The sequence below is a fragment of the Bactrocera oleae genome, chromosome 2, assembly GCF_042242935.1.
Source record: "Bactrocera oleae isolate idBacOlea1 chromosome 2, idBacOlea1, whole genome shotgun sequence".
Classification (NCBI taxonomy): Eukaryota; Metazoa; Arthropoda; class Insecta; order Diptera; family Tephritidae; genus Bactrocera; species Bactrocera oleae.
Genome location: NC_091536.1, coordinates 35,543,300 through 35,571,298, shown reverse-complemented (window position 1 = coordinate 35,571,298; position 27,999 = coordinate 35,543,300). Strand labels below are relative to the sequence as shown.

Below are 27,999 nucleotides of genomic sequence, written 5' to 3'. Positions count from 1 at the left end.
TAAATGCACCATAAGCATTAAATTTCACAAACAAGATGTTATTGAAGAGCTTTATGCGAGGAGGTGTGAAAATTGGAAAATGGATGTGGTACTACCAACCTTTAGGCGATGTGTTGGATATCCTGGGTGGTAGTGTCGTTGTGTGAGGTGAGGTGGTCAATGTTGCGAGAGGTGATGTGGTGAATGTTGCTGATGTGTGATGTAGATTGTGTTAGTTGATGTGTAGATTGTGTTAGGTGTGTTGGCGTGTATGTTTTCGGGACGACGTAGGCTCATTCAGCCATCCCGGCCCCCCTAGGCGAATATTAGCCTAGCAGACGCTGAAGTTGTTGCAGCGTGTATACGACGCTGCTCACCCCAGTGGGTCGTTTGGTCGATCGACCTTTTACCGGATTTAGCTTTTTTTTTATTTATTAATTTTAGCGATTTTTGGTTCTTATCGGGTTATTATTTACGTTTGTTCGGTATTATCGGCTGTGGGTAAAAAGCATAGCTTTACGAGCGGTCTAGTTAGTGTTCCGGTTTGCGTACGGAGATCGACTACTCGGATGTGACCGTCGGAACCATGGTGAAGGTTTTCTATGCGGCCAAGCCGCCATTCAGTAGGGGGGAGACAATCATCGTGTACTAGCACGCAATCTCCAAGCTTCAGCGCCTTTTCTGGAGCTTTCCAGCGGTACCTCTTGTGGAGGTCCTTTAGATAATCTTCTTTCCATCGGCGACTAAAATTGTGATGGAGAATTTTGATTCTTTCCCATCGGTTTAATAAGGATAGCGACTCCACGTCTGGCTCAGGTATGGCCAGAATGGGTGCTCCTTTGAGAAAATGCCCATGAGTTAGGGCGGTGAAATCGGAGGGATCTTGCGAGAGGATTGTGATTGGCCGTGAATTGAGTACGACTTCAATTCGAAATAATAAGGTCGAGAATTCTTCATAATTAAACTTGTAGTTTCCAGCTACTTTTTTGAAGACGGATTTGAAGCTTTTTACAGCTGATTCCCATAAACCACCCATATGAGGAGCGCTTGGGGGGATAAACTGCCGGCTAAATGAGCCTACGTCGTCCCGAAAACATACACGCCAACACACCTACAACATCAACAACCAACCATCAACAAAACCAAAACACGGGTAGCGGCTGGCCTCTTTTGCGTATCAAAATTCGAAGCGGACATCTCGTCATCGTTCTGATTCCCGTTGAAGTATCGGGCCTGAGCCGGACAATCAATCCTATTTTTCTATTTTCTTTACCTTTTTTGCGCTGCGTCGCAAGTGACGTTGTATTAAGTGGGTGTTAAATATATTAGAATTCAGTTTATTCAATTATTGCGAAAAATATTCAAGTTTATTCATTTAATGCGAAACGATATTGAAGAGTGAGTGGTGAGTGTAATACTTCCAAAGGGTTGGAATAAATACATGGTCCTTCGAGTCTAAAAGACAGGCACTACAGATATACTAGCAAGCAAAAAAAAAAAAAGCTAAAAATTATATATTATATATGTATATAAAGTGAACAAAACGCTTTATTACATTCGGGCGCGGAGTAACAAAAACCACCACAAAAAGCAACACCTAGCATACATACACGTAACTATTGTATACAAGTATACACGCAATACATATTCTCCAAAAGCCCTTGGAGGAAATCAAAGTGAGTCCATTCGATTCCTTTTCTTATATTTATGCACATACATATGTATATTCATTGCGAATTACAGATTATATTTTGTACAAAACTGTAATAAAACATCAAAAAACCGTTCAATATCTTGTTAACGGGTGCCAATTTGGTCTAACTTACCGGTTTAAATTGCGGGTTCAAATAACGAAAAACCGTTTATTGTATTATATATGTACATTCATACACATACATATACGACAGATATATATATGTATATAATATATAATAATTGACTACCTGTATCTGCTTACCTTCGTGTATTCAAACACAATATACAAAAAAAAAAACCCAAATTTAAGTATTTCAATACTTAAAAATTTTTCCGGCAATTCCCCTTACGCTTAATTAAGCAGTAAGCAGGATTGCGAAATATATGTGAGCAAAGGAAAAGTCAAACTTAAAGCATAAAAGGCAAAATAAATATACATACATATATACAATAAATGATTTTAAACGAAAAAAAAAGAAAAAAAACATATATATACGTACAAAAAGGAGTACTTACATTTACTTCTAACGTATATATATCAATTACATATATAAAAAATAATATACAGTGCATAATTACGTATACATACATCTGTATTTTAAACATTAAATATTAAATATTAATATCGTATATCACATATCGTATTTTACATACATATGTATATATCCTATACATCGTTTATACATGTAATTAAAACCTTACATACGTACATACAGTGCTTACGGAAAATTGCGCCAATACATGCGATTGCCAATTTCTCTTTCTTTTTTACATTACTTACAATATACAATACGCTTATACTTATATACCCTATATATGTACATAGGGTAAATACGGTTCGGTAAATAAAACGCGGATTATTTAATAAAAATCATACTATATTATGTAAATAATACAAAATTTTGAACAATATACATACATATTGGCTCAAACTAAATTTATATTTATATTCAAAGTCCACTTTGGCATATATCCCGCAATACCCCTTGCAGCAAGCAAGCAGGATTGCGTACAAAATTTTTCAGCACAAATAAATCGTGCTTACTAGTACATAGATACAAAGTGCATTGATCTCTTCAACGAGCTCTCAATTGCACAAGTACATATATACATAACTACAAGTCCACGCATTAGGGAATACCTATATACCCCTAAATAAGGACATCAAAAAAAAAAAAAAAAAAAAAAAAAGATCAAAAATGTATTCAATAAATTGGTCAATAAAATTAAATTAAAAATAAATACGAACCGGTATCTATAACAACTAAGTGGTTATTTGAAATTAAGAACGCTAATCAACAAAAAAAAAAATTTTGCGGTTATACATACAAGTATATACGGAAATTAATATTAATTTGGTTCGAAGTGAAAAACTCTATTCACTAACAATAGCTTTCGTTCACACATTTATACGAGTATATACAAAGATATTTTCTGAATTATCCATCAGTCGACACTGAGGAATTTTTAATATATTTCATACAATTTCTAAATGAGCTCAGACTCAAAAGATTCAAAAACAACACAGTCTCTAAAAGTACCAAAAATGATTTCGGACGAAAAAAGTCCATTCACACCAGCAGAAGCTACACGCTCCAAACAAGGTGCGACAAAACAAAAAAGGGGTAGAGACATTTCTTACACAAAATTCATTTCGGAAAGTGACAGTTTAATAAGATACTGCACTAGATTCTCATCTTCGCCGATTCAGGACAATTCTGAATCGGTATTAGAAATCAAAAAAGACAATCTTGACAATTTTTGGTCACGTCTCCAAGCTGCATATGACGCAATTGTAGAATCTGACGACTCAGATCTACCAGAAAACTTCAAATCTTCGGCTTACGCAAAATACGAAAACTGCTTAGACCAATTCGAAGAAACTAAAGCAATGATTTTCGATCAACTTAAGCTAATAAAAGCAATTGCACTTACTCCAAATCAGCGAGTAGAGCTGCCACAAGTACAAAGTCATGAGGCAAGTTCAGGCATCCATCTCAAGGTGCCCACATGTGATACAGAAATATTTCATGGTGGTTATGAACAATGGCCGTCCTTTCGGGACATGTTTACAGCCGTTTACATAAACCACCCAAAATTAACAAATGCGCGAAAATTGTATCACCTCCGATACAAAACAAAAGGTCAAGCAGGCGTCATAGTAAAACAGTTCGCACTAAATGACGATAATTTCAATTTGGCTTGGGAAGCTCTTAAATCAAAATTCGAAAACGAAAGAATATTGGTCGATAAACAAATATCGATATTAATGAACTTGCCAAAAATTCAAAAGGAAACAAGTGAAGAGTTTATCAAACTTCAATCCACTGTTTCAAATTGTTTGTCGGTTTTATCGACACAAAATATTCCCACAGACAGCTGGGACCCTATACTGGTAAACATATGCACTGCCGCATTACCAGAAAAATTATTACTTCTATGGGAGCAATCGCTCTCATCTCGAAAAAAATGCCCAACGTGGCAACAGATGAAAGACTTTTTAATAACCCAATACGAAATCGCAGAAAGGGTAGATAAAAAAATGGTCAGAACGAAAACCGTTCAACACGACCTAAATAGAAGCTTCCACAGACCCCAAGCCGATAGCAACAACAATTTAAATAGAAGCTTCTTCAAAAATCAAACGTTCACATCCGAACAGTACAAACAAACGTCATGCGAACTATGTACAGGGGGGCATAAGCTCAAATCTTGCGAGAGATTCAAAAAATTGAATATTATCGACCGAAATAATTTCGTAAAAACAAAAAGACTTTGTACAAATTGCCTGTCACATACACATACACTTAAAGAGTGCGAAAGCAAATTTAATTGCGATTATTGTCATAAACAACATCATTCAATGCTGCATTACAGCACATTTTCCAGCTCACCCCCAAACAGCGCAAATATGAAAAGAGCCACGGGTTTAGTTGCAACAGCAAATCCCGAAGTGCGAAATCCCGATAATTGCCAAAAAGCACCATGCTGCTCAAAGGCTTTAAAAACCCAAACGCTACACAGCGAAAATCAAAGTAGAGTACTACTACCCACAGCAGTCGTCTCCATCGAACACCGAGGAGAACTGTTTAAACTTAGGGCCTTAATAGACCAAGGATCACAACGATCATTCATAGCGTCTAGGGCTCAAAAAAGGCTACAACTGCCAACAAAGCTAGCCAATTTTGAAATCACGGGAATGGGCGGAAGAGTAGTCCAAAACTCAAATAAAATCTGCCCCATTACCCTAATTTCCCCCCAAGCGGATAAGCACATACAAGCAGAAGCTATAGTCTTACCGCAACTTACAAATATGCTTCCAAGCTATCACATAAATAGCAAGCATTGGCAAAAGGTTTCACACCTAAAGCTAGCAGATCCCAACTGCAACACTCCCGCTCAAATAGACCTTCTATTAGGCAGCGATCTCATACCACAGATAATACTCGAAGGTATTGAGAAAATTTCAAATACACTTCTGGCACAAAATACTATTTTTGGGTGGATCCTAAGTGGACTAGTTTCGGAACCAGTTACCACCATGACCACACAGGTTGAGGACATCTCAAACGAATACCTCAATTCACAATTGAAAAAATTTTGGGAGTTAAAAGAACTCCCCCCCATGTCAATCACAACCCCCGAAGATCAGTATTGTGAAGACTTTTACAAAGCCACAACTACTAGATCAGATAATGGTCGGTACGTCGTACGACTACCACTAAAACAACAATTTCCTAACACACTCGCCTTAGGTCACTCTCGCACCTCTTCTATACAGCAGTTTTTAAGTATGGAAAAAAACTTACTTAAAAAAGGTGAGCTTAAGCCAGAATACGATGGCGTGTTAGAATAATACCTCCATTTAGACCACATGGAGGAAGTAAGCCCATGCGAAAAAATCATAAGTGGCAAATATTACTCATTTTACTTGCCTCATCACGCAGTAGTAAAGCCAGACAAAAAAACAACTAAAGTAAGAGTTGTCTTTAATGCATCAAGATCCACCAGCTCGGGGAATTCCCTAAATGATATCCTATTTACGGGACCCACGCTCCAACCAGACTTAATGCTACTCATTTTAAATTGGCGTATATTCAAACACGTATTTAACGGAGACGTCAAAAAAATGTATAGAAAAATAGCCGTACATAACGACGATCAAGATTTTCAGCGAATTATTTTCCGAAAAACTCCCAATAGTCCACTCTGCGACTATAAATTAAAAACAGTTACCTTTGGCGTCAACGGTGCTCCATATCTAGCCATTCGAACACTGCACGAATTGGCAGAAAACACCAAGTCAGAATTTCCTCTGGCAACCCTATCTTGTCTTGACCTATCTTGTCTGGAAGTCACAGTCTTCCACGAGCATACGAGTCACTAACACAAGTGATACAAGCCCTAAATACCGCAGGGTTTCCGTTGAAAAAGATAACGGCGAACCACCCTAATATTCTAAAAAATATACCACATGAAAATTTGTTAGATACTAATTTCCTTAAATTCGAAAAGGAAAGTACAAAAAAAACTCTGGGGATCCAATGGAGTGCGATATCTGACCAGTTTTCATACACTACAGAGTCAATATCTGCATTATCCGCCATAACAAAACGCCAAATTTTATCCTCTGGGGCAAAACTTTCCGACTCTGCAGGATGGGGGGCTTTCGCCAATTATGATACAAGCCAAAATTCTAATACAAGAATTATGGTTAGATGAACCGACTGGGACGAACCAGTAAAACCACTGCGTTTAGAAAAGTGGTCCCAGTTTGCGAGCAATCTACATGATATCTCACAGATACAAATCCCACGATGGGTAAATTATGCCCCAGAGCACAAAGTCGAACCACACAGATTCTGTGACGCTTCTGAAAAGGCATATTGCGAACTATATATGTTCGCACACAAAGCGACACTGCGACCACAAGCCACTTATTAGTAGCAAAAGCAAAAGTGGCTCATTTAAAAACAATAAGTCTACCACGACTTGAACTATATGGAGCGCTACTACTAGCCAAACTCGTCTCCATCGTACATGGCACAATATAAATTATATCTATGGTCCGATTCCGAAATTGTACTAGCTTGGTTAGAAAAACCACCACATGCATGGAAGACGTATATTTCCAATTGAACGTCTCAAATCCTTGACCTAGTAGGATTAGCCACTTGGCGACATGTGGCCAGTGCTGATAATCCTGCTGAGCTAGGTACAAGAGGGTGCAAACTCCTGCATCTTGCCACCACCACTCTCTGGTGGAGTGGCCCCCGCGGGTTAACAGAATCTCCCGATTCTTGCCCACAAGCGCCCATGCGCAATATAATTGCCCCAGAATGTCGAAAAATCGACTCCTTTCATGCAACATCGGATGATACTGACATCCTTGAGCGATTCTCATCGTTCCCCCGAGCCGTCAGAGTAGTTGCCTACATGATCAAATTTATAGAGCAGCTCAAAACTAAAGTTAACGGAACACCTCCAATATACCCCCAATGCGATACATTAACGCACCTACACTTACAAAAAGCAAAAGGCGCTCTTACCGCGTCTACTCAAACGCGCTACTTCAGCCGAGAAATATCATTGCTAAAAGATTCGAAGCCAATCGAAAAAAGAGCTCACTTTTAGTACTAAATCCATTTCTGGACACAAAGGGTTTGCTTCGTGCGAATGGTCGGCTTGTCAACTCCAGCCTGACATAGTCCAGTCATTATAGTAAGTTCACCTCGGAATTCAGATACCCAGCTGTAAGTCTGAAAATACTTGTATATTGACACCCTAAAAGTTGTCTCAAAACCTACATATGGTAGAGTGTACTCAACTATTAAATTTCAAGGTCAAAGGTCACAAAAATCGGTTTTTTGCCCTTTTTTTTTAAATATCTCATTTCCTATGGGTTTTTTGCTATTGGTATTTATTAACAATATTGTAGAATACAAAATTCTCTACAAATTTTGTTTAAAATTTTTTTTCATACGGTGAACCGTTTTCGAGATAGAGGGCTTAGAGCGCGCGGTCACAGCATCACTTCAGGTCAACCGGTGCCTCCGATCAAAAACGCGCCATATATAGTTGATGAACTATCGATAAATCAATGATTATAAATATTTGTCAATTTTTATTAACTATTATGTTATATTTTATCATTTTCTTCATGCCTTAAATCTTTATCTATTCAATAATACTGATCAACGTTTCCTAAAATTGAAAAATAATGAAGGGAAAAACTTAAATTTTACTATAATTATATTCCCATTAACACTAATGACATTTTAATTAGAAAATAATTAGGTGCATCTTCTTTAAAATCTGTAAATTTGTAAATAATAGGACAAGATATTGATTTACTCATCATTTTAATTGGGCGTACACTGTCTTACGAACAAGAAATTTGCTTTAAAAAAGTTGGGAAAGGCAATGTAAAAACGGAGATATACTCGACTAAAAGTTTTGATAATTATCCTCATTCCAAAACACATATTTTATTTCTGCACGCATTAAGTGAATGTGACACCACTTCTGCGCTTTTTAAAAAGGGGAAAAAAAAACATTTTTAAAAGTTTTTGAGAAACTGACCAATTTGGATGAACTAGCTGCAGCATTTGAGGAAGAAAATTGTTCGGCCCAGAGATTATTAGAGAGTGGAGCTCAAACCTCATTGGCAGTCTTGTGTATTTTATGATTGTTGCTGGAACACACCGAACAAGAAGAGTTAGAACAAGAAAATGAATAACCCTTACGTGAACATTTTGCTTTATGCGCGTTGGTAGTGCTTTGGTGTACGTATCCAACGGTATGAGCTTTATGAATTGAGTCGAGGTACAGGCAATGTCTCTCCAAAACGTGCAATCTTTCAGCTCGGCAAAGTTTTGAAGTCCAGAGACTCCTTTCATTTGCGATTGGGTTGTTCATCTACCTTGTAATGTGGTGTGAAATGTGAATTTCGGCTTTCATTTCAAAATGAAAACAACGAGCCGTAAATTGCTGATGCCTTCTCCATCGAACTTCTCAACTGACCACCATTAGGCTTAGAAATGGACGAAACTTCAAATAACAAAGAAATATTTTCAAAAGCTATGAGAGCTGGGTTATCATACCGAGCTTTAAGTCACTCCAATGCCTTCATATAATTTTTATTGCCAACTTGAAAAGCGTCAATGGTTTCAAATCTCGGACCATTGTGACAGTTGCGTAAATGGTTAAATTTCTCTACGTTGAACAAGCTATATTTATCATGAATAATTTGCTGAAAGCCAGTTATAAAATTTAGTTATTCAGAGTACTTGCCGTTGAATGAGAGAATTTCCATTCTGCTTGCATTACACGAGGGGTGTCTGACAGTGTGGTGTTGTAATCCTTGATAACCTGTGACTGCTCCTCAAGATCCACACGGCTGCAGTCCTCAGAATGTATACTTTTAATTTCCGTCTGTTTTAAGTATGATTCAAGAATGCCAAGTCGGTATTAGTACTCGGCTGCTGAAAGGGGCTAGCCATAGACTGGCCTCCACAATATTTTTTATACGTGAAATATTTTTTTAATAGTAGCTCGTTGTTGTTTAAGTTATGCCCCAAAGACACGTTAAAAATGTTCTCCAAATAACGAAAAATTTCAACCTATAAATTGAATGTTTGTTAGATGACGATATCAGATTGGCGATAGAAGGACTAGTAATAAAAATATGTAAATATAATAGTTAAATATTTGCGATTAGATTTCATATGATACAACAAAGATATGACAAAACAAGTAAGGAAGGGCTAAGTTCGGATGTAACCGAACATTTTATACTCTCGCAAAGTCTATACCATTTGACGTTTTAGATTTCTTTGTGGATCTTGCCGCCTTGTTCTATGTTGACCGATATTTTCGGTAAAAAGTGAGCTATAGGCAGTGGGGTCCACATATTCATTACCTAGGGGCTTGAACATTTTTGACTCGATTTAGACAATTTTTGGTCACAAGGTGGCATACTTCAAACGCATTATTCAAGCAAAGTTTTACCCCGATACAATCATTTTTGCTTGATATGCATAGTGGAAAGTGAAAGAACAGATGGAATTAAAAATGGTGTTATATAGAAAATAGGCGTGGTTGTAGTCCGATTTCGCCCATTGTCACTATGACATAGAATTATGAAAATAACGTTATGCACCGAATTTGGTTGAAATCGGTTAAGCAGATCTCAAGATATGGGTGTTCACCTAAAAGTTGGCGGTGCCACGCCCACAGTCTAATTTGGACGCGGTTCCTATAAACTCATCTCATACCATCCCAGAGATAAAATTTAATGTCTCTGGCGTGTTTGGTGCTTGATTTGTCGCGCTTTTAGTAGTCTTTAACAGTACCGGAGTGGGCGGAGTTGCCACCCGGTTTTAACTATTTTCACACTGTAGGTAGAAGTTCTAAAAACATTTGCTTCCAGTGAATTTTGTTATTATAGCATTAGCGGTTTAGGAGATATGCACATTAAACCTATCAAAGGCGGGACCACGCCCACTTTAAAAAAAAAATTTTAACTGCAGATGCCCCTCCCTATTGTGATCCTGTATACCAAATAAGAGTCTTGTATCTTGTTGTGGAGGTTAGTTATAGCAAATTATTTGTTTTTGAATAATGGCGTTTTGTGGGCGTGGCAGTGGTCCGATTAGGCGCATCTGCAATACCAACCGTCTCACGTTTCATAAAGATATCTCAATTTTTAATCAAGTTAGAGCTTGCACGGACAGACGGACGGACGGACGGATGGACGGACGGACGGACAGACAGTCACCCGGATTTCAACTCGTCTCTTCATCGTGATCATTTATATATATATAACCCTATATCTAACTCGATTAGTTTTAGGTGATACAAACAACCGTTAGGTGAACAAAACTATTATACTCTGTAGCAACAGGTTGCGAGAGTATAATGACAGAATCCCAGTTCCAATGTTTCGTTGGGTATACACGAATACGTTGGGAGATGCAGCGAACTGCGAGTAAGCGATTGGGAAGGTTTGCGCAAACAAAGAGCGAGCACACATCAATGAAAGAACAGTAAGTGCAGCGACAGCGATGCACGCTATGCGTAATCATAGGCAAGAATAAACACTATTATTAGAAAGAGATTTTTTCGGAATTTCATTAAGATTACTAACATATTGATTTCAAGTCGTCTCGTCACCCTGTTCATTAATATATACGTATATTACACCAAATCTATCTCGATTAGGTTTGGGTGAACAAACAAACATTCATAAGGTGAACACAATTATTATACACTGTGCAACAAGTTGAGAGAGTATAAATAAAGCAAAGTCTTTAACTTCGGTTGCACCGAAACTATAACAAATACAAACAATTCCTCACAAGAACTTTGATCGGTTAGCTTGTAAGGCAGCTATATATTATACTATATTGACTCGATCTGAACAATTTCTTCGGAGATTGCATTATTACCTCACATAATAATCCATGCGTGAAAATATCTCGTCAAATGAAAAAGTTTTCCATACAAGCACCTAATTCTGATCGTTCAGCTTATATGGCAGCTATATGCTTTAGTTATCCGATCTGAACAATTTCTTCGCAGATCGCGGTTATAGTCCAGTCATTATAGTAAGATCACCTCGGAACTCAGATACCCAGCTGTAAGTCTGTAAATACTTGTATATTGACACCCTAAAAGTTGTCTCAAAATCTACATATGGTAGGGTGTACGCAACTATTAAATTTCAAGGTCAAAGGTCACAAAAATCGGTTTTTTGCGCTTTTTTTGTCAATATCTCATTTCCTATGGGTTTTTTGCTATTGTAGAATACAAAATTCTCTACAAATTTTGTTTAAAAATGTTTTTCATACGGTGAACCGTTTTTGAGATAGAGGGCTTAGAGCGCGCGGTCACAGCATCACTTCAGGTCAACCGGTGCCTCCGATCAAAAACGCGCCATATATAGTTGATGAACTATCGATAAATCAATGATTATAAATATTTGTCAATTTTTATTAACTATTATATTATATTTTATCATTTTTTCCTAACCTATCCACTTTTTATTCAGAATTAATTTATTTAACAACACTTACCTGCCCATGAAATTGCAGAATTGTTAATGAAAATATAGGAATTATATTTGAATTTAAACCTTATTAATAATTATAACTTCTTACATGATAAAAAAAAAATGTAAAAAATATATTAAAAAATATCATTCAATACATTTATTTTTATTAAAAGTAAAAAAATGGAATAAAGGGTACAAAAACTACAATTTATAATTTTAATCATCTTCTTCCTCTTCATCGTCGTCTTCCGGCTGCTGGTAAATTTCAAACTGGTCTTCATTATCGTCTTTTGTTTCAAGTTCTTCCATGATTTCGGGGTCAAAAGTTCCATCTTCGTTAATGTCGCTCTGATATGGTAGAGCATTGAGACAAGCTTGCCCATTACATTGGCCACAAGCTAAAGAGCATTGCAAGCCCGCATTCCTGCATCCGCATCGCGAACCACAACCACTCTTGCAGTTGCAGAAAATTGTATTATATTTAGCAAATGTTCTGGAGCAGGTGGTAAAATTGTCATGATAGGCTCCAGAAAATCGTTTCGCATTGCCCAACCCCATACCTGGGGTTCCAAATCATGCCCTAACCAAGTTTGAACTTGATAATATACACGTTCGATATGTTGATGAGCAGCTGCACTTGTTGGTGGAATATTTGAAAGCTGCACAGGTTTATTAAGTTTTGTAGACTTGACGTAATGCATATAACGAAGATGATCGAGACTTTTCACAGATTTCGGAGCATTATAGACTGCCAATGAGGTTTGAGCTCCACTCTCTAATAATCTCTGGGCCGAACAATTTTCTTCCTCAAATGCTGCAGCTAGTTCATCCAAATTGGTCAGTTTCTCAAAAACTTTTAAAAATGTTTTTTTTTTCCCCTTTTTAAAAAGCGCAGAAGTTGTGTCACATTCACTGAATGCGTGCAGAAATAAAATATGTGTTTTGGAATGAGGATAATTATCAAAACTTTTAGTCGAGTATATCTCCGTTTTTACATTGCCTTTCCCAACTTTTTTAAAGCAAATTTCTTGTTCGTAAGACAGTGTACGCCCAATTAAAATGATGAGTAAATCAATATCTTGTCCTATTATTTACAAATTTACAGATTTTAAAGAAAATGCACTTAATTATTTTCTAATTAAAATGTCATTAGTGTTAATGGGAATATAATTATAGTAAAATTTAAGTTTTTCCCTTCATTATTTTTTAATTCTAGGAAACGGTGATCAGTATTATTGAATAGATAAAGATTTAAGGCATGAAGAAAATGATAAAATATAACATAATAGTTAATAAAAATTGACAAATATTTATAATCATTGATTTATCGATAGTTCATCAACTATATATGGCGCGTTTTTGATCGGAGGCACCGGTTGACCTGAAGTGATGCTGTGACCGCGCGCTCTAAGCCCTCTATCTCGAAAACGGTTCACCGTATGAAAAAAATTTTTAAATAAAATTTGTAGAGAATTTTGTATTCTACAATATTGATAATAAATACCAATAGCAAAAAACCCATAGGAAATGAGATATTTACAAAAAAAAGCGCAAACAACCGATTTTTGTGACCTTTGACCTTGAAATTTAATAGTTGCGTACACCCTACCATATGTAGGTTTTGAGACAACTTTTAGGGTGTCAATATACAAGTATTTTCAGACTTACAGATGGGTATCTGAATTCCGAGATTCTTACCTAATTTAAGCTTAAATGACTGGACTAGACATACAACGAACGACATCCCATAATCATACCAGAAAAATCACGGCTTGCCACATTATATCTGCATTATGTCCACATACTGATGCTACACGCCGAGCACCGCCTCATGCAACAAATAGTCCGCCAAGAGTTTTATATTCCCCGTCTTAAGCCTCAAATAAAGAAGTGCATTTACATGTATAAAGTTTGCACAACGTACAGGCAAAAAATGCGAACGCAGATAATGGCAGCACTTCCACCTGAACGCTGCAACTTTGCTCTGCCCTTCACAACAACAGGTGTCGATTTTGCTGGGCCTTTCCAGATAAAGGCTTCAATGTTAAGATCTCCCACTTTAATGAAAGGCTATGTGGCAGTTTTTGTTTGTTTTACGACAAAAGCTATTCACCTTGAGCTATGTACAAATCTGACAACAGAGGCTTTTCTCGCTCCACAAGAGGTACCGCTGGAAAGCTCCAGAAAAGGCGCCGAAGCTTGGAGATTGCGTGCTAGTACACGATGATTGTCTCCCCCCTACTGAATGGCGGCTTGGCCGCATAGAAAACCTTCACCATGGTTCCGACGGTCACATCCGAGTAGTCGATCTCCGTACGCAAACCGGAACACTAACTAGACCGCTCGTAAAGCTATACTTTTTACCCACAGCCGATAATACCGAACAAACGTAAATAATAACCCGATAAGAACCAAAAATCGCTAAAATTAATAAATAAAAAAAAAAGCTAAGTCCGGTAAAAGGTCGATCGACCAACCGACCCATTTATGCCACTTAACGTGGCCCAAATTTCCAACTCAATCATGCGACAAACTTATAATCTAAATAACTTTTTCCCATATAGATCATTATGGACGGAAATGCACCAACACCAACGCCAGCAATACGTTCGGCCGTTAATGTGCCACGCCTTGGGGCAAATTTTGCACCCCGAACTACGGCTACTACAGCCCCTCCAATCGCTCTTCGTAGTGGCACGCGGCCACTAATGCCGTCATCCTCGCTGTCTGCGGAGCAGCATCGCCTCCGATGCTCGCTATGTCGTCGCCCACACCGCTTGCAACATTGCGGCATATTTAAAGGTATGCCACCAGTCCAACGACAGCAAATTGCCCAGGCACATGGCCACTGCCTGAATTGTCTGGCGCACACCCATGCAACAACCGAATGTGAGTCAAGAGGCCATTGTCAGATGTGCGGTGAGCAACATCACACACTCCTTCACCGCACCGCGAGGCGCGACAGTGGTCGACTAACTGAATCCCACCGCCGCGGCGTAGTCAGGCGACTCCCCAGACACGCATCAGCACGACCTCGCCGATTGGCCCCCCCTCCGGAGCCGCGTTCCTGGCGCCCACGCAACGAAGCAATTACGCGCCTTAGCCACCTTCGGCCACCACCCCGCCGTGCCACTGGGCTGAGCAGCGTCGTATACACGCTGCAACAACTTCAGCGTCTACTAGGCTAATATTCGCCTAGGGGGGCCGGGATGGCTAAATGAGCCTACGTCGTACTGAAAACATACACGCCAACACACCTAACACAATCTACACATCAACTAACACAATCTACATCACACATCAGCAACATTCACCACATCACCTCTCGCAACATTCACCACCTCACCTCACGCAACATACACCTCACACAACGACACTACCACCCAGGATATCCAACACACCGGCGATCACACCACCAACCATCAACAAAACCAAAACACGGGTAGCGGCTGGCCTCTTTTGCGTATCAAAACTCGAAGCGGACATCTCGTCATCGTTCTGATTCCCGTTGAAGTATCGGGCCTGAGCCGGACAATCAATCCTTTTTTTCTATTTTCTTTACATTTTTTGCGCTGCGTCGCAAGTGACGTTGTATTAAGTGGGTGTTAAATATTTCAGAATTCAGTTTATTCAATTATTGCGAAAAATATTCAAGTTTATTCAATTAATGCGAAACGATATTGAAGAGTGAGTGGTGAGTGTAATACTTCCAAAGGGTTGGAATAAATACACTATACCTCAGGAACTATCAAACTAATTTCAATCAAATTTGGTATGCGAGGTCACCCAGCCATTCCTATCACACGAATGAAAATAAGCGAAATCGTAGAACGGCTATAAAACTATGCAGCTAAAAGCATGATAGTTTGTGGCATATATTTCTCATACCACACTTTTCTCACAATAATACAAGTATTTTTTGGTCAATATTTATGTCAGTTTATGCAAGAAATTATTTATCACTTTTTGGTCTAAAGTGCTTTAAAAGAGTGTGTTGTAGTTTTTTAAAAAATATAATTTCTACCCAATCCTGATTGTTTTTGTTTGCCAAAGAACAAGGGGTGTTGCTGAATATTTGCCTATGTGGACTTTGAATAGATGTACATATACGTACATACATATGTATGTATCTACTTATGTTTTTGTTAGCAAAATTTTCATTTATTTGTTTTTAATTTAATTAAATTTTTGTAAGATAAGAGACAGGCAGATTCTATGCCGTATGATTATAGTTATACCATATACCATAATGTGCGTATAGATGTTCGCAATACGAAAAGAGCGCGAAACGAAATTAGCAGGTACCTATGCAAATATGTTTATATGAATATTAAAGTACGTATTAATGTAATATGTATGCATTTAAGTATGTTTATTTTGTTTTTTCTGTCTTTGTTTTTTGTTTTAAGTTTTATAATTTTGATTTGGCCTTTTGCTTACGTATTTTATGCAATCCTGTTTATTGTTTTTTAAACATAAGGCGTATTACCAGAAAATGTAGTTAAGTAAATTCTTGAAATTTTTGTTTCTTATGTTTGTTAAATTCGTGTGTTTGAATTTGGACAGATTTTGAATTACGTATTGTATATTAAAATTTATTTTATACATACATATGTGCATGTATTTTAATAAATTAAGAAATAAATGGCTAGGCTAGTTTTTGGAGGATGTATGTATGTATGTCTTCTCTCCTTCCAGCTGATTATGCCTGTAGTATTTGTTGTTTGTATTTTTCTGGCAAAATATGTTCGCGCCTGCATATATGTTTTTGTACTCTCGCAACCTGTTGCTACAGAGTATAATAGTTTTGTTCACCTAACGGTTGTTTGTGTCACCTAAAACTAATCGAGTTAGATATAGGGTTATAGGTATATATAAATGATCAGAGTGAAGAGACGAGTTGAAATCCGGGTGACTGTCTGTCCGTACGTCCGTCTGTCCATCTGTGCAAGCTGTAACCTGAGTAAAAATTGATCTTCATGAAACTTGGTACACATGTTTCTTGATACCGATGGTTGGTGTTGCATATGGGCGTAATCGGACCAACTCCACGCCCACAAAACGCCAATAACCAAAAACAAATAAATTGCCATAACTAAGCTCCACAACAAGAAACAAGACTCTTATTTGGTATACAGGATCACATTAGGAAGGGACATCTGCAGTTTAAATTTTTTTTAAAAAGGACCTAATAGGATTAATGTGCATATCTCCTATACCACTGAAGCAATAATAAAAGGAAATTCACTGGGAACCAATGTTTTTAGCATCTCTATCGACGGTTTGAAAATGGGTGAAATCGGGGTACGACCCATATAACGGTACTGTTAAAAACTACTGAAAGCGCGATAAATCAAGCACTAAACACGCCAGAGACATTAAATTTTATCTCTGGGATGGTATGAGAAGACTTTATAGGAACCGCGTTCAAAATTATACAGTGGGCGTGGCACAGCCCACTTTTAGGTGAAAACCCATATCTTGGAATCTGCTTAACCAATTTCAACAAAATTCGGTACATAACGTTATTTTCATATTTCTATGTTATAGCGCGAAAATGGGCGAAATCGGACTACAACCATGCCTATTTTCCATATAACACCATTTTCAACTCCATCTGATTCTTTCACTTTCCACTATGCATATCAAGCAACAATGATTATATCGGGGTAAAACTTTGCGTGAATAATACTTTTAAAGTATGCCACCTTGTGACCAAAAATTGTCTAAATCGAACCAAAACTGTTTAAGCCCCTAAGTACTAAATATGTGGACCCCAGTGCATATAGTTGACCTTCTACCGAAAATATCAGCCAATCCACAAAGAAATCTCAAACGAGTATACCATTTGACTTTGCGAGAGTATAAAATGTTCGGTTACATCCGAACTTAGCCCTTCCTTACTTGTTTTGTTTAGGTTTTGTTTTGTGTTCCGCGCCAGTTTGTGTGGGTTTTTGTTTGTTTTTATTACATATACCTACATATCAATTAATCTAAATATTCATTTTATTGTATAGACAGCATTTGCGTTCATACAAGTATATGTATAATATTTGCTTCGCATAATTTTTTCGCCAGGGCTGACTTCGTCAATGTGGTCTAAATGGAGATATTTTTCTAAGACCCTCTCATATTCTGATTTTAGCTTACTTGTTTTTAGTAATTTTTTCCATACTTAAAAACTGTTGTATTGCAGTGGGGCGGGAATTACCTAAGGCGAGTGTGTGGGGAAATTCTGGCTTTAGTGATAGTCGTCCTACGTACCGATCATTATCTGATCTAGTAGTTGTGGCTTTGTAAAGGTCTTCCCAATACTGATCTTCAGGTGTTGTGATTGATATGAGGCGAGTTCTTCTAACTCCCAAATTTTCTTAATTTTGAATTGAGGTATTCGTTACGGATTTCCTCAACGTAACTGTTTCAGAATCTCGTCGACGTACTATCCAACCGAAAATTGTATTTTGTGCTTTAAGCGTGTTTGAAATTTTTTCAACACCTTGAAGTATTATTTTCGATATAAGGTCGCTGCCTATTAGTATATTTATTTTAGCGGTGGTGTTGCAGTTGAGATCTGCTACTTTTACGTGTGAAACTTTTTTTCAATGTTTGCTATCTATGTGATAGCTTGGAAGCATGTTTGTAAGTTACAGTAAGACTAAAACTTGTGCGTTGATTCTTATAGCCTCTTGGGGGGAAATTAGGGTGATGCGGCAGATTTGATTAGAGTTTTGAACTACTTTTCCGCGCATTCCCATAATTTCAAAACTGGCTTGTTTTGTTGGCAGTTTTAGCCTATGTTGTGCTTTAGACGCTATGAATGATCGTTGCCCTACTTTGATTTTCGCTGTGTAGCGCAAGCGTTTTTAATGCCTTTGAGTAGCATGGTGCTTCTTGGAAATTTTTGGAATTGTGCATTTCGGGATTGGCTGTTGCTATTAGGCCCGTAGCCCTTTTAACATTAATTCGAGGTGAGCTGAACAAATTATTACGAAGCATTCAAATATGTCGTTTATGATAATAATTTCCTTTCGCAATCATTCAGCGTATGCGCATGTGACAAGCAGTTTATACAAAGTATTTTTGTTTTTGCAAAATTTTTTCGAACGCATTTATTAAGTTTTTCCAATTTCTCTCAAGACTTGAGTTACACAGTTCGCAAGACATTTGTTTATACTGTTAGGATGTGGACGATTGATTTTTAAACAGCTTCTATTAAAATTGTTGTTGCTACTGGTTTGGGGTCTATTAAAGCATTTATTGAGGTCGTTTTTCTGACTTGTTTTTTGTCTACCCTTTCTGCAATTTCGTATTGGGTAGTTAGAAAGTCTTTCATTTGTTGCCACGCTGGGCACTTCTTTCGTAATGAGAGCGATTGCTCCCAAAGAAGTAATACTTTTTCTGGTAATGCGGTGGTGCATATGTTTACCAGTATAGGGTCTCAGTTGTTTGTGAGAATATTCTGTGTTGAAACAATGGATTGAAGCTTAGTAAATTCTGCACATGTTTCCTTATGAATTTTTGGTAAGTTCTTTAATTTCGTTATTTGCTTATCGACTAATATTCTTTCGTTTTCGTATCTTGATTTAAGAGCTTTCCAAGCCAAATTGAAATTATGGTCATTTAGTGCAAAATGTTTTACTATTACGCTTGCTTGACTTTTAGTTTTGTATCGGAGGTGATACAATTTCTGCGCGCTTGATAATTGGGGATGGTTTATGTAAACCGCTGTGAACATGTTCCGAAGTTCTCTGGTTCATATGCACCATGAAAAATTCCTGCGTCACATGCGGGCACCTTGAGGTGGATGCCTGTTGACTTTGAATTTGTGGAGTAGGTGCAATTGCTTTAATTAATTTTTAAATCATTGCTTTTGTTTCCTCAAACTGGTCTAAAGAATTTTCATATTTGGCAAAATCCTAGGATTATAAACTTTCCGGTAATCTAAGCCGTCAGACGAGTTGAAATCCGGGTGTTTGTCTGTCTGTCCGTCTGTACAAGCTGTAACTTGAGTAAAAGTTGAGATATCTTTATGAAACTTGGTAGACATGTTTCTTGGTACCGTGAGACGGTTGGTATTGCATATGGGCGTAATCGGACCACTGTCACGCCCACAAAACGCCATTAATCAAAAACAAATAAATTGCCATAACTAAGCTCCACAACAAGATACAAGACTTTTATTTGGTATACAGCATCACATTAGGAAGGGGTATCTTCAGTTTAATTTTTTTTTAAGTGTCGTGGTCCCGCCTCCTAATAAGTTTAATGTGCATATCTCCTATATCACTGAAGCTATAATAACAAAATTCACTGGGAACAAATGCTTTTAGCATCTCTATCGACGGTGTGAAAATGGGTGACAACCCCGCCCACTCCCCATATAACGGTACTGTTAAAAACTACTAAAAGCGCGATAAATCAAGCACTAAACAAGCCAGAGGTATTGAATTTTATCTCTGGGATGGTATAAGATGATTTTATAGGAACCACGTTCAAACGTGGCGTGGCACCGCGCACTTTTAGGTGAAATCCCATATCTTCTTAATCTGCTTAACCGATTTCAACCAAATTGGGTACATAATATTCTTTTCATATTTCTATGTTATAGTACGAAAATGGGCGAAATCGGAAATCGGAGCAACAATGATTATATCGGCGTAAAACTTTCCGTGAATTATACGTTTAAAGTATTCAACCTTGTGACTAAAAATTGTCTTAGTGGAACCAAAACTGTTCAAGCCAATAGGTACTGAATTTGTGGACCCCAGTGCCTATAGTTGACTTTTTACCGAAAATATCGGTCAACAAAAACAAGGCGGCTAGATCCAGAAAGAATTCTAAGACGAGTATACCATTTGACTTTGCAAGAGTATAAAATGTTCGGTTACATCCGAACTTAGCACTTCCTTACTTGTTTAGTTATATTATTGGTAATTTGCTGAGATATATTGTTGAATTTCAGTGAAAATCTTTTCCAGATACGAGTGAATTGTTGTGCCAAAAAGGAGTGAAATCGGGTCAAAACTTCCCATATCCCCGATATACCGCATATAAAGATTATCGAACTTCAGGTTGAAATTATACCTTAGATATCGGTCAATAGGTGAGTTGTCTTAATAAACCTCAGAGAGCCCTTTTTTCTAATAACGGGGTATCCTTGTGACTGAAATGGATCAAGTCGGGTAAATGCTTCCCTTAGCCACCATATACTTAATATAAGGATTTTCAAACGTCTAGTGATGAAAAATGTCTTATTATATTATATATAATGGTGAAAATGCGTGCTCTCTAATTGAAAGTTTTCGAGCATCTTTTTCTGGTAATAGTATGTCGTGATGTCATAAATTGATAAAATCGGGTCAATACTAGCTCCCATATACATAATATAACAAGAAAACACGTTAACTTCGGTTGCACCGAAGCTATAATACCCTCTACAAATACAAAAGGCAATATGCTAAAGTTATCGTTCACTCTGTATGGCCGCTATATGCTATAGTGATCCGATCTGAACAATTTCTTCGAAGATTCCTTTATTGCCTTAGATAATGATCCGTTCCAAATTTTGTGAAGATATCTCGTAAAATGAGAAAGTTTTCCACGCCCACAGATATCCAATATATGGATCACAGTATCCAAAGCTGGCTTTATACCGAAAATATCGGGCAATTTGTGAGTATTTTAGAAAGCGATTTACGGAAGGGTTTTCTGAGCTAATAATTTCCGAGTTTCAATACAATGAAACAAATTACACAATTCTAAGAAAAGTATGTAACTAAATATTCTATATTGTATTATGGTAAGGAATATCTATGTTATACATATATACTCGTATATATAATACTTGTATATATAGAAAAGTATACCATAACTATGAGTACACTGTTTTAAAATTTTTAGTTACGCTAGATATCTTAAGCAGAGAAGATGTGACTTTATTTAAACAGTTTTACTATATACTATTATATATACATATATATTGTGTTTTTGTCATAAGATTTACGGCTAGAAAGGCTTGTAACTGGACAGCTTCAGAACAATAAAAACGATTTAATAACCCTGACACCATAACCGTAAATCGGAAAATAATTATTTTAAATATTTTGGTAAGCCATTTGTTAATAATAAATAATACCTAGGTAAGTAAAAGATCTATTGCAGTAAGTCGTCTTAAAAATCAAAGACGTATGCAATTCTTCGGGTAAACTTATGTCTTAAACTCTGTATAGTTAGTGAGCTATCACAAATTACTGAAAGCTATGCTAATCGCAGATTAGTTCCCGAAGTACGCCTATCAGAGCAAAATGTCAAAACAGTACAACAAAGGACAAGGCGGCATTCTCAATTTCGCTCTGAAGAGCCATAGAAAGTATAAATACTCTAGGACATAGCCTTCGACGTGAAAAGACGAAAGGTCCGTTGAGCAAAGTATAAATACTGTTCAACATTAGACTAGGCGGGAAAATACGCAAGTTCGCTCTGAAGAGCAAATTAGAAATACTTGTGAACACAGATCTCGGTGCGAAAATCCCGAGGTAAGGTTTATTGAAGAAAGTGTAAATACTGTTCAACCAGAGAACTTAAAACAATGAGAAGGTGCAAATTGAATTTTGTATGATGCTCGATTGGTTGGCTGAAAATTTGAGATCAAGGAGTTCACCACTTTCTGTATAGTTTTGCTGTTATTTAACAGAAATGAGAATTTTTAACAACGTTCTCTGACAAAATACGTATCTACCAATATAAAGAGAAAAATGAAATGAAATGAATGAGAAAACAAGAAATACAAATGCCACTTCACATATGCATGATTATTTTTTGCCATATAAACGATTTTTATGATGAAAAATTGATAAATTATTATTATTTTGCACAAATGCTACATTGTTAAAATGTGAAAGATTATGCAAAAAATGTTATTTTACTGTTTTCATAATTTTCTAATTTCAATATTTACAGAATTAATAATTTATGTATGTACATCAATATGTTATATTATATAATATAATAATATATTATCAATTATCAATAAATACATGTGAGCGCACTGCTCTATATGTAAGTACGTATGTACAAATATGCATATGACCGCGCAAAATAAGTAATGCAAATTAACTTCCTCCTATGTAGAAGTTTTAAAAAAATATATTATCCGCGCAAGCACGGAAGAAATCAACGATTTGGTTTGAGTGCTCCTGATGGAAGACTGAATCTCTTTATTTCAATTTACTCTTATATATACATTTTTCTTATATTCTTAAGTCTTATAATAAGTGTCAATTTACAATATGTGCTTATTCAGCAATTAGTTTGGTTGTTTACATTATATGGGTGGTCTTAGCTTAATAAAAGAGTATTTGTTGCTTAAATAAGCAAAGATGCTTATTTAAGAAGCTGTGGTCTTAGCTTTATTGGAATGAGTATTGATTACTTAAATAAGCAAAGATGCTTATTAAGAATTTGTATTTTTGCTGAGTGGACAGAAATAGTTTGTTTATAAAGATCGTAAAGTTACGATTACTTAGTTAGTAAGGAGGCTGCCGTTAACTCCCCCCTCTCTAAGATGAATCGTCCCGGATTCAATATCATTTTTTGATAAGTTATTTATTTTATCCAAAATAGCGTTATATGAAATTTTTTGAGATTCTAAATTTCTATTTATTTCAGAACTTTTATGAGATTTTTTAAATTTTACAATTCTACAAATTATGTACATTATTAACAAAATTACAAGTATGTACCATAAAAATGAATGATGTTTAAAAACTTTCATTCGTTCAGCTAAAATATTTATGTTTTCAAAGTTCATTTCTTTATTTTTTGTTTCAATATATTCTATAATTTCAAAATTATTTATGTGATTGTTTTTTAAATATTTCCAAATTTTACAATCGATATTTTCATATATAACATTATTAATATTTGTATAATTCTCAAAAATAACAAGGTAAATTTCATTTATAGCATAGCCATCAACTGTATTGTTTCCGGAGACTAATATTGCTCCTTCTTTAATTACATCTATTTCTTTATTTTTTTCTTTTATTTTTTTACATTTACATTTTTTTCTGGACAAAATATCTGATAGGCAAGTATTTGTATTATTAATTTTACAATAGGTGTTTATCATTTCTTTTTTACAATTTTTTATATTAATATATTCTTTTTTGCATTTTGCAATTTCTTTGTCAATTACTAATTTACCGTCTTCTTGTGTGATTGCTCTTACTTCATAATATTTGCAATCGTTTATAATTTTAGGATACTTAATATATATAACAATTACATCTTTATTTTGTAATATCTTAAAGTTAGAAATGTCCATTAAATCAGTTATCGTTAATCGTCCGTGTTCATTTTGTATTATATTTTTTATTTCATCTAAATGCAAAATTGCAGGGTTTAAAATTCCTATTTTTGCCATAGCTATCGTATGAACCATATTTTGTAGTTCAGTTATTAAAAATTGATATTTCCTTTTCGTTAAAATTTTAACATGTGAATTTTCATTTACATTTTTAATTGTTTCTGTTAATTGACTGATTATTTTAAAAATTTCAGAGTTTGTTGTGTATTGTTTATTGTTATTTTCAATTAGTTCGTTTAACTTATTATTTATTAACACTAAATCGTCATGATCTGGTGTTCCTGCTATCCACTTCCATAGTGTTCCTTATTCATTTATCCCTCTCTTATTTCTTGTATCTATATCCACTTCCATAGTGTTCCTAATTCATTTATCCCTCTCTTATTTCTTGTATCTTTATTTTGTATTTGCTCTAATAAAGTTTCGATAATTTCAATTTCTGGTTCTGTATCTAAATCATTAATATATGCTACCTCATTTTCATTATTCCCATGTAAATTATTATATCTGTATTTTTTATTACTATAACTTTTGTCTGAATTTATAAGTTCTCTAAAATAAGTTAAATTAGTAATGTGAAAAATGTCGCCATAGTCATTGTATAAAGCTACGTCTCCGTCCTCTAATAAGACATAATCTTCTCTTGTATAGTCCACAATGTCCGTCATTGTTTGAACAATTAATATTAGAAATATTAGGGGTATCATTTTCTGAAAATATATATTCAAGATTTAATATTATCTTTATGTACTATTCTATTTCTATAGTTAATTTTAACCTTATTCCCTAAATCTTCTTTTATTACTTGTTTCTTGTATCTAGGCTTTAGCTTATTTCTTTCCCCTATTATTTTTTCATAGATAACATCTCCACATAAATATGTTTTGTTAAATCTATTTTTATTTTGTCTTTCTAGCATCCTAGTTTGTGCTAATAAAAGTTTATCTGGTAAATTATCATAAGAGACCTTGTTATAAAGGACTTCAAATGGTTTCTTATCAGTAACCGAATGTATAGTTTTATTGTATTGGTGAGCGGCTCTATATATTGATTCTGAAAAGCTGATTAAATTATATTGTTGTTTTATACATCGTGATATTTCAATTATTGTTGAATGGACCCTCTCTATCTGACCATTTGTGGTGCTATGATTTGGGTTGCAGAAATAAATTTCAATCTGAAGTCTCTGCATCAGGGATTTAAATTGTACCGTAGTAAATCCTGGTTCATTATCAATTGTTATTCTCTTTACATTAGGGAAACTTTGTAATATATCTAACACTTTATCTTCTAAATTAATCTTATCTTCAATTTGTTTAATAACCAAAAACTTTGAATAACTATCGATACACGTAATGAATTTTAATGATTGTGCATAAAATATATCTATGTGTATTTGTATTCCCTCCTCTTTAGGTATAGGGACCTCACCAATAGGTATTTTTATGGGATGTCTATCATATTTATTTTTATTACAAATTTCACAATTTCTGATGTATTCTTTAAATTGTTTATGCATTTCTGGCCAATAGTAAAAAGTTGAAATTTGTTTAATATTTTCGTCAAAGCCCCTGTGCGCTCTGTTATGAGTTTGCTCTATTATTGTTCCCTGGTCTTCTTTGTTTGGTATATCCATGGGAAAATTTTTTGTAAATAAAAACTTGTTAGTAATTGTTTCTTTTAATTTAACCTTTATTTCATATAAGTCTTCAGGTGTACAATATATTGCAGTTACAAGATTTGGTTGTAAAAATTCTTTTAGAATAGTCATTAAATTTTCGAATATATCATATTCAATAATATGTCTAGTTTTATTAAAATTATTAATAGATTCGTGAATGGTAAAGCGACCTTTACTAAGAAGTATTTGTTGCTTGAATTGATTCAATGGTTTTTTAGTTTCTTGAATTTGTGTGTTATCAGAACTCTCTGCTGAATGTTGTGTGTCCATTGATGAATCATCAGTTATATTATTTAAGTTTTGTCGGGATAAGGCATCGGCGACTATATTAATTTTTCCCGGTTTATAAATCATTTTTGGAGCATATTCCTCAATAATGGTATGCCATCTTTTCATTTTTACATTAGGATTTCTTGAAGAGACTGCAAAAGTCAAAGGTTGGTGATCTGTATGTATTTCTAAATCTGATACTCCATAAAGGTAGTTTCTTAAAGTTTTTAATGCCCAAACTATGGCATAAAGTTCTTTTTCATTCGTTGCATAATTCTTTTCTGTGGAATTCAATGTTTTAGAGATAAATGTAATAGGTTTTCCATCTTGGCTTAACACACCACCTAATGCATCATTTGAGGCATCGGTTGCTAATATAAATTTTTTATTAAAGTCTGGTTGCGTTAATTCTACTTGATTGGTTAATAATTGTTTTAATTTTTCAAATGTTAAAATTGCATCCTGTTCTAATCGAACTTCAATTTTCTTTGACATATGCTGAGATACATGTCCATTTTCTCCAGATAAATGTTTGTTTAGTGGTTTAGCTATTGCTGCGAAATCTTTGATAAATTTCCTATAATATCCAATCATTCCCATGAAACTTCGAAGTTGTCGTACTGTTTTTGGTAATGGAAAATTACAAATCGCTTCGACTTTATGCGGATCCGTTTTAATTACATCTTTTGCAACTATATATCCCAAAAATTCAACTTCATTTTCAAAAAATTTTGACTTTTCTAATGATATTTTCATATTTGATTTTTTAAGTAAGTTGATTACTTGATTCAAATGTTTTATATGATCGACTAAATTGCGTGAAGAAACAATTATATCATCAATATATACGTGGCAGAATTTTCCAATAAATTCTCTTAATACATTATCCATAGCTCGTTGGAAAATACTTGGTGCATTCTTTAAACCAAAAGGCATTCTTAAAAATTCGTATTTTCCATTATTTACTGAAAATGCAGTTTTCTCGATGTCCTCAGGCTTCATTAAAATTTGGTGAAATCCTGATTCTAAATCAATTGTGGAGAAATACTGTGATCCTCCTAGATTTGAAAGTATAACGTTTGTATCTGGTATCGGATATGTATCCGAAATAGTAATTTCATTTAGTTTTTTGAAATCCACTACCATTCTTAATTTTGCTGTGCCATCATCATTGATACCCTTTTTTGGTACCACCCAGATTGGAGAATTATAAGGACTTTTACTTGGTCGTAAAACTTCGTTTTTTAAAAGATTATCAATCTCTTTATTCACAAAAGCATTTGATGCTAAAGGATACTGATACTGTTTACTCCAAATTGGAGTATTTACCGAGGTTCTTATTTGCGCACGAATATCCGTTCGAAACGGTAAATTCATGTTTATTGAAGAATGTATTTCATTTATTTTATTTCTTATTTGTTCCCTCAAATATTTAATTCTTTCTTCATTTATGCCGGTATTTCCTTCGGCTGGTGCTTCAGAGAATTCTTCCTCTAAATTTATTTTGTTTATACAATCATCTTTATTGTCGGTAAATACATCGACTGGCGTTGTAGAACTTTTTTGTTCCACAATAAATTTTTTATTTTTATTGCCGGTATTATCTTCGGCTGGCGTTGTAGAACTTTTTTGTTCCACATTATATTTTTTATAATTGAATTTTTTACTTTTGTTGCCGGTATTACCATCGGCTGGCGTTGTAGAACTTTTTTTTTCCACATTATTTTTTATATAATTGAATTTTTTACTTTTGTTGCCGGTATTACCATCGGCTGGCGTTGTAGAACTTTTTTGTTCCACATTATATTTTTTATTTTTAATATATTCATTGTGCTGGTATAAATCTTCAGCTGGCGCTTTAGGAGTCTCTGCTCCCAAAGTAATTATATTTTCTTTAGTGTTTTCATTTTTTAAATTTTCTTTTATCTCATATTGCTCAGATTCATCTCCTAA

At 35.3% G+C, this 27,999-nt stretch overlaps 1 protein-coding gene across 7 annotated transcripts in view; it reads left to right on the top strand.

The window, feature by feature from the left end:
- nAChRalpha4 (nicotinic acetylcholine receptor alpha4) overlaps positions 1 to 27,999 on the top strand; it is a 946,244-nt gene that overhangs the window by 21,225 nt on the left and 897,020 nt on the right. The window contains exon 1 of one of the 7 annotated variants that reach the window (XM_070112965.1): positions 1,634 to 1,655. The exons of the other annotated variants lie outside the window; for them this stretch is intronic. The gene's annotated coding sequence lies outside the window, so the exon portion shown is untranslated. Of the gene's footprint in view, positions 1 to 1,633; positions 1,656 to 27,999 lie in introns of those variants that run through there. 7 annotated transcript variants of the gene reach the window in all.